General features: G+C 42.2%; 1 pseudogene; it reads right to left on the bottom strand.

Moving 5' to 3' along the window:
• Positions 1 to 866: 866 nt before the first annotated feature.
• On the bottom strand, positions 867 to 1,042 carry LOC131905466 (U2 spliceosomal RNA; annotated as a pseudogene).
• Between the last annotated feature and the right edge of the window lie 10,168 nt (positions 1,043 to 11,210).

The raw sequence follows: 11,210 nt of genomic DNA, 5'->3' as shown, positions 1-11,210 counted from the left end.
AAGGCCAGCCTGGTCTACAGAGCAGGTTCTGGAACAGCCAAGGCTACACAGAGAAAATCTGTCTAGAAAAACTAAAAAAAAAAAAAAAAAAAAACGGGGAAAAAAGTAGATAAATGCTCCGAGAAAACTGTCAATCATTGGAGATCAAACAGCAGTGTTACACCAGAGTCCCTGCAAAACCAGTGCTCAGCTTCTAGAAAAGCCTCATTTTCCAACTTTATCACTTCTTTTCAAAATTCTTTTTAAACTATCTCAACCTTTCATTTTTCCAGTCCCTAAGTTTACTGTAACTCCTGCAGCAACCATATCCTTATATTCCATAATTGCCTTTATTCAAAGATGTGTTTTATTTTCTTCCCAACCATGATCAGAATTGCTCATGGACATTTGAGACATTAAGCAAAGTCAGTCAGCCATCCCCTCCTGTAACTCCAGTTCCAGAGGCTCTGACACCATCTTCTGGCCTCCTTGGGTGCTGCACACAGGAAGGGTAAAAACACCCACACCAGAAAATAAAAATAAATATTTTTAAATAGTAAATAAGTCTGATTTTAAAGTATTTTAGATACACCTCATGAGCACTATTTATTTCTAAGTCATCAATTTTATACCATGTATACATAAAATACAGTAAACACATGTACAGTAGCACATCCCAAAATACAAAAAGAAAACCAGGCATAGTGGCATGAGCTTGAAATCCCCAATCCTGGGAGACTGAGACGGGAGGATCTAGTCAGATGGAGACCAACCTTGACTGTAATAGTGAGACGCTGTCTCAAAAAACAGGCAAAGAAAAGATTACAGACAGAAAGCAAAAGCCTTGCATCTTTCATTTAGTTTGTTTGTTTGTTTGTTTGTTTGTTTTTCTTCCTACTGTTCCTGAAGGTTCTATAATAATAGGTCCACGTGTGGATTGGAGGAGCAAGTTCCTGTTCTGTCTCCTTGACCCCAAACCCATTTACTATATTGTCCTCAAATCAGTATTAAACTGATGAGAACAGACACTGACTGAATCCTAGCCAAAAGGCCGAGAAGTGATGCTTTCTATTCTTCATTCTCTAGCTTCCACGGTGTTCTCTCCCTTCAGAGGATGCCTCTCACGATTACCTTTCCACAGCTCTAAGCAGCCTTTAGGCTTAAACTTCTTAAGCTTAGATCTGTTTCCTCATCAGATTGTTAGCATAGGGCAGAGCCCTTCGGTGAACAGGACAAAAGCATTTTCTATGCCCACCCAACCTGAACAGAAACCTAGAAGGCCTCCCTAGACCCTTGAAAACTTCCCCTGCCTGTTTTAGCACCTTTTATGATTCTGTCTTTCTAAAGCTGGAATCCTGTAGGGAGGGATACTCAAGGCTGTAGCCAAGCAGTGGTTCCCTTCTTCTGCTTTCCCTGGGCTTCCTGCTCCGCACCCCCACCTCCCACCCCCCACCCCCCACCCGCACTCCCCCACCCCCATCCCCCACCCCCGTTTGCCTTACCTAGAGGGGTCCTAATGGAGGGAACAGCATAAAGCAAGGACAGTTAGGAAGAAGACTCCTGCTGCACCGTGGTGGTGCACCATGGGTTGGAGTTAGAGGCGTTGTTCTGATAAAGTTAATAAACAAACAAAACTGTAAGGGAGAAGCTGCAGCTTTCAGTCTGGGTCATCCACACTTGACACAACTGATTCCCTGACTGGGGTCACACTCAGGTCACAGCAGGTGAACTCAGGTCCTAAGCAACAGGGATCCCAGCAGCTGCCTTAGCAGGAGGATGCTAACAACTTTGAAGTAATCTTTTTATTTTAGCAACCAGTCTATAAGAGTAAAGGCCACCTGTTCACATGGTAAAAGTTTGACATTTCCATTCACAAATCTTAGGTAGGCTGTGAATGAACTTCGGTCGTGTATGGGCCAGTTTCACGGTTTGGGTTTTGTCTTGGTTTTCCTCCTCTTGGTCACAAGTGAACTGGGGAATTGCCTCCTGGATGCTTATACTGTAGATAGAAGTGGCTGAAATAACTGTTCAAGTGAAGGGTCAACAAATTCAAACAGGCGGGGGCCCAAAGCCTGAAACCGTAAAGTGAGAATTATCTTAAAGATAATTGAAAAGTGTGAAGTCACCAGGAAATGGCCAAAAAGATCTGGTGAGTGCAGAAGAGCCTGCAGACAAAGCAGGGACCACTTCCCTCCTGATGACAGCAATAGCAGACTGGCCAGCCAGAAATGTCTGGCTCAGAGATTGCGGCTCGGTGAGTGGCAGGGCAGATGGAATCGGTGTTTCCCTTTGTGCGGAATTCCCATGTGGCTATTCAGAAATGCACAGTTACGCTCCTAACCCACAGCTAGAACCGGGTCTAAGAGACCAAACAAAGCTGTGACAGTCCTGCTCCCAGCCCACAGCTATAACCAGGACTCAGAGACCAACCAAAGCTGAGAGAACTCCAAGGAGCAGAGCCCCTGGTTTCCCCTACCATCAAGTGTCCTTGCATCTGAAATGCTCAGAACAACAGGAAAACCAGGGCTTGTTTCAGACTTCAGATGTTCTGGGAAAGTTAACCATCCCAGCGATGGCCGAACTAGAGGGAATTAAAACTAGGCATCCAGTCATATATACCAAGATACCCAATGAATACAGAGTCTTCCAACCCCCTGAAACTGCACTTTATTACATATTTTCAGGGACTCAAATGCCAGCACCCCTGAGCAGAAGTCATCCTGGAGATGGTCAAAGGCAGACTTCCAAAGCAGCCGAGGAGCACAATCATGGGCAGGGGCTGGTTAAACCATGGGCATAAAGTCTGTCTAGACTTGCTACCTCAGTGATTGTGAAATTACCAAAGCAGATTCACCTTCTCTATTTTAAAGCGTACCGATCACCGACATGACTTTTGCAGAAGAGAATTAACTCCCCAGGAGGGCAAGCAGGAAGCCATGGAAGACCCTGCTTTCAAACCTGCCACCCCGATAACTGGGTGAAGGGAGGGGTGTAATTTTTAGTTAAACTGGAGCAGATATGATGGGTTAAGCCTCGGAAAAACAAGAAACCCGAGCAGATGGAAGTGTGGAGGGCCAGTGGTTTATTCAGCGGTTCAGCTAGTCTCCCTAGACAGAAAGCTTTCGTCTCTTTTCCTAGGTGACCAGCAGGTGGCAGCAGAACACAATGCATATTAGGATCTTGTCCAGCGCCCTGGGAAAGTAACATTAGAGGATGAATCCCGGTTTATCTCGTGTCTACTTACAGTTTTCTACTTTTTGTTGTTGTTTGTTTGTTTGTTTGTTTTTTGTTTTTTTTCGAGACAGGGTTTCTCTGTGTAGCTTTGGAGCCTGTCCTGGAACTCACGTTGTAGACCAGGTTGGCCTCGAACTCACAGAGATCCACCTGGCTCTGCCTCCCGTGTGCTGGGATTAAAAGCGTGAGCCACCGCTGCCCAGCTCAGTTTTCTACCTTTAATGGTGTGGAAACAATATCATTTAGTAAACCACACTTCGGGGTCTGAATTTCGATCTTCTTCCAAGATAGCGAAAACGCGGTGCTACCTGTGGCAGAGAGCCATAACACGGGAAGAAAATAATCCACCTTTGCAGTGCACTGTTAAAGGGCTATAGCTTCGGTAAACGCATATTCAGCTTTTTGTATGCCCAACAGGAAGGCATACTACAATTGCCAATCCCATGATGGTTTTCTAGTTCCCTGAAGATCTGGAGTCCATAATTCCTGTCATCATTTACTATCCACTCCAGTTTTTGTAACACTAAAGCCCTCATCCCCAAATTGAGAAGTGTTCTGAGACAAGGTTGGTTTTTAGCCAACTTGACACAACTAGAGTCATCTGAGAGGAAGGAACCTCGCTTGAGGAATAGTCTCCATCAAATTGGCCTGTAGGTAAGTCTGTGGGGCACTGTCTTAATGATTGACATGAGAGGGTCTGGTCCACCATGGGCAGTGCCATCCCTAGGCAGGCAGTCCTGCATTAGATGAAAAGGCAAGCTGATCATACCAAAGGGAGCAAGTCAGTAAGCAGCATTCCTCTGTGGCCTCTGCTTCAGTTCCTGCCTTGCCTTCCCTCAGTGATGGGCTGTGATTAAGATGTGTTCGTCAAATAAACCCTCTCATCCCCAGGTTATTTTCAGTTCTGGTCCTTATAATATAAAGCAAAGTAGGACAAGAAGCATGCCATCAGGCAAGGGGCTTTAGTACTTTCATGCGTTTAGTAAGTCAGTTCTCGCTCTGCTATTTTCTGAGTTGTTGGGAAAGCTGCTAACCACCATACACACATACACACACACACACACACACACACACACACACACACACACTTCCTCAATGTGGGTGTTATGACAATTTAGATAGAACATACAGTTAAAGAATCAGTACAATACTTGCCACATGGGAAGTCTTCTTTGAATGTCTAAGAAAGAGTATGCCACTTGGATAGAGGCCGGCAAGTTGGAGACAGAGGCTTCTGTTGCCTATGTTTGCAGGGAAAGCTGAACTCTGAAGATGAAACCCGGACAGAAAATCCCTCCAGCCCTGCCAACCACACAGAAGCCCAAGACAGTGACTTCATAGGACTCATTCTAGCTTTCCTACCTTTCATAATGAGCTTCATTCTCCTGCTCTGAGAGGCCAAGCCCTAACAATAATGTTTTTTATTTATCTGGTAAACACTACTATCCATATAAATGGGTTCCAGAACTCCTAACCCACAATCCTGTAGGAAGTAAACATATAACCTCATTATGGTGTTTCTAGACAAGTCCCTGCCTTCCTTCCAGGAGCTCCCGGAAGTTCCCACAAAGCCCCTTACCAAGGCTGTGCTAACTTCAGCAAATGCTGGGGAGGGGCGACTCAGCCAAGATGCCTGGAAGTTGTGCAAGGAGCCCCAGGGATGGTGCTTTGGTGACTCTTCACCCACACTGGGTTGAGCTTTTCCATGATGCAGCTGCTTTGAGTCAGCCCCAGTCCTGGAGGCAACCCCAATAAACTCAAGAAGCTAGGCTTGTGAAATCATTTCTTTGGGCTGTCATTGGTACCCTGTCGGGGGGAGGGGAGGGTAGACTTTCCATATCTCCCCAAGAGAGGGAATTTCTCGTGTCTGGTATTAGGGTTTTGTTAGACAAAAATACAATGAATCAATGAATTGAAGAGCTGGTTTTTTGAGAAGATAAACAATATTGACAGACTCTTGGCCCAACTAACCAAACTAAAGAGCTGACCCATATTAACATAATCATAAATACACAGGGAAACATTACAACAAACACCGAAGAAATTCAAAATATTATAAGATAATTCTTTTAAAAAAAAACTATAATCCATTAAGTTAGAAAATGTAAAATAAATGGACAAATTTCTAGATTTATTCAAACCACCAAAGTTAAGTCAAGAAGAAATCAACAACATAAACAGACCCTAACAAATGAGTAGATTGAAACAGTAATAGAAAGCCCTCTAACTAAGAAAAGCTCAAGACTAAACGTATTTATCACAAAATTCTACTCAAATTTCAAAGATTATTTATATTCAAAGAAATAGAAACAGAAGAAGAATAGAAACAGAAACAAAGAAATGGAAACCCCCATATTCTCTCTACAAAGCCAATATTATTCTCATACTCAAGCCAGGTAAAGACACAACAACAACAACAAAAAGAAAGAAAGAAAAAAAGAAAGAAAGAAAGAAAGAAAGAAAGAAAGAAAGAAAGAAAGAAAGAAAGAAAGAAAACTATTGGCCAATATCCCTGATGAACATAGATTTAAAAATCCTCACTAATGCACTTGCAAACTGAATACAGGAATGTATCAATAACATTATCCACTGCAGTCAACTTAGTTTTATCCCAAAGATGCAGGGATAGTTAAATGTATACAAGTCAATAAACAATATTTACATAAATGGACTTAAAGACAAAAATCACATGTTCGTCTATATAGTTGAAGAATGTCTTTGACATGCCTTCACAATAAAAGTCCTGGAGAGTAGGACCGAATGGAACACCCCTCAATAGGATAAAGGGTTTATATGACAAACCCACAGCCAACTTATCTAAATGGAGAAACACTTGAAGGAATCCCATTGAAATCAGAAATGGGACAGGCTGTTCACTATGCCCATTTCTTTTCAATACTGTGCTCCACGCACTAGGGAGAGCAATATGGCAATAGAAGGAAACTAAAGGGATACAAATAGGAAAAGAAAAAGTCAAACTATTTCTATCTACAGGTGATATATTATACATAAGAGGTCTCCAAATTTCTACAGGAACATTTCTAGAAATGATCAACAATTTCAACACAACGACAGAATACAAAATCAACTTAGAATGATCAAAAGCCTTTCTGTACACTACCAACAAAATACAAAGAAAGAGATCATGGACACTCCCATTCGAAATAGCCTCAAAGGAAGTAAAAGTATCTGTATATAAACCTAACTAAAAATGTTAAAGACCTCTATGAAATGTAGATACATCTTCTGTATGTGTTTTTAATATTTGGCAAATTTTCAAATTGCTAGTCACTTTATTGGCCTTAATTTTTTTCAGCTCTCATGTAAATCTTTAAAACTCAGGAAAGTTTTATATGCTAGACTTTTTCTCACTTGCTATTTTAGTTGGTTCTTGTGGAGATTGCTACAAGTTCTACTGCTAGCAGAGAAACAAACCGCAAGAGGCAAGAAAGAAATCCAGTTCAGTACAACTTAGTTATCCAGGCTGATTCAAACTTCTGGAGTCTGACCCTGAGCTGTTTATTTTTTTTTATTTTTTTTTTATTTTTTTGGTTTTTCGAGACAGGGTTTCTCTGTGTAGCTTTGCGCCTTTCCTGGAACTCACTTGGTAGCCCAGGCTGGCCTCGAACTCACAGAGATCCGCCTGGCTCTGCCTCCCGAGTGCTGGGATTAAAGGCGTGCGCTACCACCGCCTGGCGAGCTGTTTATTTTTGATGTATTTAAACACAGTACATCTTTGGAAAAAGGTTTCCTTGTGACAATTATCAAGTAAAGCTCAGGGCACAACCACACTGAAACTCCTTTGCAAAGCACCTGTGAGCTCTTTCATAAGGATGGGCTCTGTTGACTGAGAAGCAGTGCTCAGGATAAGGGTCTAGGGAGGAAGGATTTGTAATAAGCATAACAGTAAACTCTTTTGCAAAGTACATGGGACTTCTTTCATAAGAATAGATTCTAAGCCAGGTGGTGGTGGTGCACACTTTTAATGCCAGCACTTGGGAGACAGAGGCAGGTGGATCTCTGTGAGTTCGAGGCCAGCCTGGTCTACAGAGTGAGTTCCAGGACAGTCAAGGCTACACAAACCCTGTCTCAAAAATAAAAAATAAATAAATGAAAAAGAATGGATTCTACTGCTGAAAATTAATGCTTGGGAGTCTGTGGGATTCATTTTGGTTTGTTTGAGACACGGTTTCTCTGTGTAGCCTTGGCTGTCCTGGAACTCACTATGTAGACCAGACTGGCTTGGAACTCATAAGGATCTGCTTGCCTCTACCTCCCAAGTGCTGGGATTAAAGGCATGTGACACCATTGCCCAGTCCATAATCTAGGGGATTCAGGTGGAGGCTGGCTCTACAGAATAGCAAAAGATCACCAGGCTGTAAACAACATCCACTCCAGCCTTCTGGATATAACAGGCATAAATCCCTTCTATTGAAGACAAAAGCCTGAATATTTAGGATTTCTGGCTTCTCTAATGTTTATCTATGAACACGTAGATCTCATGCACTCTACAGTTCTGTGTATAAATTCCTTATTTAATCTCTTAAAATCTCTATTGTTCCAAAAATAGTTAGACTTTGCATTTAGGCTTTCAAAAACCGCCATGAATTGTCAAACATTACCTGTGATGGTAACAGGAGAGCAAGGATGGAGTGTCTGGATTCATTCTTTTCATTTCTAGGCAATAATCATTAGCACCCACCTAGCTTCCTGTCTCCGAAGTAAGCCACATTCCAACACCAATGACTTGTTCCAGAATTTTGAAGGAAGCACTAGTGATAACAGAGCAAACAGCATAAACATACACCATCCTGGCCTGGATGACCCTTTCCTTCCATATTGAAGGTTCCACATTCAAGTCAAACCACACAAAGCTAAATTTTAGTTTTAATCCAAGTTTTATAAATATAACAGAGCCAGTGGCTACCAGTTTTCAATCTGTAGATACCCTCCATATCCTTTTGCTTCAAGATGCTTCTCTTCAACTGGATTTGACTTTCAAACTCATCATTATAATTTACTGGTATTTAAAATAACACATGTTTATAAAGGATTTTTTAAACTGATTCAACATAAACAATGCTTTGGAGTTGTCATTTTTTCTAGCTTTACATATGGATATTTCTCATGATGTTAGGGCTGCGCTGGACCTCCTCACTCAGCTGATGCTACTTGGGATGAACTCTTTCTTTCAAACTAGATGTTTTGAATTTTTCTCTCTTCTACTGTGCTGTTTCCTACAGCCATCACACTTCTGCTGACTCCCCCACTTTGCAGCACTCTTGGCCCCTGGACCTACCTGAGCTACCAAACGCAGCTAGGCTGTCATCTGAGTGAGAGTGGCTTCTCTGTACAGTCTTTCCAAACAGAGTGTGCATGGCAGAGAGCCTAGTTCCAGACAACACTGGACAATGTTGCTGAAAGAGGAATTTGGGGAACTGAAGCAGTCAGTCAATTTGTCACAAGGACTCTAATGGGTTAGTTGCCCTGGAGAAGATAATTACCATTTCTCTTTTCAAGTACCCTTCACGGCAGATCAAACACCTACCAGTTCTGAAAGAATTGCCAGTTCCCCTGAAACTCTCATCCACTTCACCAAGACTTCATTTCCTTTTGGCTTCCTACTCAGTGACCTCATTTGTTTGGTATAAATCATCCCTTCTCTGATGTTTTGAAGTACAAGACATGTGAAAACAGTATGTAGGTGGAATAGGAGATTTTCATGAAGCCCCAAATAACTGAGCACCCAGTACCCAGGTTACCTCCATGAAGAAGTAACATAATTCTTTACAGAGGCACAGTGATACCCAGTGATGGCATCAGTGTTCTGCCCATGACCAAGAGCAATGTGAGTCCAAGCAAAACAGACTATTCTAAGAGGAATTCCAGAAATAACATAATTAAGTACCCTCTTTCTGATCACTGCACTGTGGAACACCAATGAAAGGCTTGAATCTCTACAGACTCAGACAGAAAACTGCAAGAGAAGCAGCTGTTGGGACACAGACTCCCAAATCACCCTTCCCGTGAGCTCCTGAAGTACCTGATAGATTTCCAGCTCTAGATTCACTCTAGATCAGAAGTAGCTGGGCAGAGAGGCGGGTACTCATTGATCACTTCTGTGAAATGAAATGGGAGCAGGCTTTGAGTCTAGGCCCTCAGCCATTAGGTAACTACACCACTTAATTTTTCACAAAAGGATTCAGACACACTTTCCCAAATGAGGAAGGAGAAAGACAAGAAAACCAAACCTGAGAGATTGACATCAAGCTAGAACTTCTTTCTTTCTTTCTTTCTTTCTTTCTTTCTTTCTTTCTTTCTTTCTTTCTTTCTTTCTCTTTCTTTCTTTCTTTCTTTCTTTCTTTCTTTCTTTCTTTTCTTTTCGTTTTTTCAAGACAGGGTTTCTCTGTGTAGTTTTGGTGCCTGTCTTGGATCTCGCTCTATAGACCAGGCTGGTCTTGAACTCACAGAGATCCACCTGGCTCTGCCTCCCAAGTGCTGGAATTAAAGTTGTGTGCCACCACAGCCCAGCCAGAACTTCTTTCTTTCAAAGGGATCCAGTAGAGCAATTCATCACTCTCCTACATCATTGCACAGACACATGTTATCCTAATAAGTCTCACTGTGAGAATACAAGACTGTAATTCAAATTTGTTTTTTCAGAGCAGTGGGTAAAACTATGCCAAGAAATTAAAGTTCTAGATAAGTTTGCCCCAGATGTCAGGGTATGGAATATAAAAGCTCACTGTGAGGAACAATATATTCAACTTGGACATCTCAGACCTTCTAAAAATTCACTCAAACATCAAACATGAACCCAGAATCATTTTTAAGAGAAAACAAGTCCCTGTGAGTTAGAGTTAGCAAAAATGACAAGAGATCCTGATGGACTAGATGTTAAAATATTGGCATTATCAGCTATAGAATGTAAACTATTATTAGCATAGTTCATTAAAAATAGGTTTTGGAGCTGGAGAGTGGTGGCATATGCCTTTAATCCCAGCATTCTGGAGTTCAAGGCCAACCTGGTCTACAGAGAAAATTCCAGGATAGCCAGGGCCACACAGAGAAGCTCTGTCTTGAAAAAAACAAAACAAAACAGGTTTTTGAATATTAAAAAGATGCACTAGAAATTATAGAAATAACAAGGAAAACTGGAAGAAAATCTGAATTTTAATGTTAGAATTCAAATTCAATAAATACTTGGTGCAGTAAGAAAGGCTGCTCTAACACAAAGACCCTACAAGAATAAGGGGCTTGGGTGAGACCAAAGTTGACTTTCCTCTCACATATTAGTCTGAACAAATGTTCAACACCAACACTGAGGTCTGTTACATTTGGTCATATCCCTTGACAGCGTGCTACCCAATGGTCTTTATTAAAAGGTTGGGGTGGAAGGACCCTGAGTTTGACTACTGGGTAGTAAGGAGTTTATTAGAAAAGTTATTAATACCAGGTATAGGCATAAAAATGATAGCATAGCAGGGGTTTTTGCAGGCCCCAGCACCAGAGATAGACAGCATGATGGGTCTCTGAAAGAAAGCAATCCTTGCCAGCAGTAGAATGGATCATCTCACAGCTTTCTGAGACTGTGGGGAGGTTTCACAGCAAGAGCCTAATCCAGTCTCTCTGATTTCCAGGCAGAAGGCAGGAAATGGTGGTAGGAAACTGATGCATGACCACCAAGACCCCCCCTGTCTTGGTTAGTTTTTTATTGATTTGTCACAAGCCAGAGTCATCTTGGAGGAGGAACCTCAATTGAAGAACTGCCTCCATCAGATGAGCCCATAAGCAGGCTTGTGGGGTATTTTCTTGATCATTAGTGATGTGTGGAGGCCCAGCCAGCCATGGCTAGTGCCACTCCTGGGCAGGTGGTCCTGAGTTGCATAAGAAAGCAAGGTGAGCAAACCATGGACAGCAAGCTAGTAAGCAGCATTCCTCCATAGTGTCTGCTTCAGTTCCTGCCTCCAGGTTCCTGCCCTGCCCTGACTCGACTG

The sequence above is a fragment of the Peromyscus eremicus genome, chromosome 2 (assembly GCF_949786415.1).
Source record: "Peromyscus eremicus chromosome 2, PerEre_H2_v1, whole genome shotgun sequence".
Taxonomy (NCBI): Eukaryota; Metazoa; Chordata; class Mammalia; order Rodentia; family Cricetidae; genus Peromyscus; species Peromyscus eremicus.
Note: the sequence above shows the minus strand (reverse complement) of the source record. Positions and strands in the feature narration are given on the sequence as shown.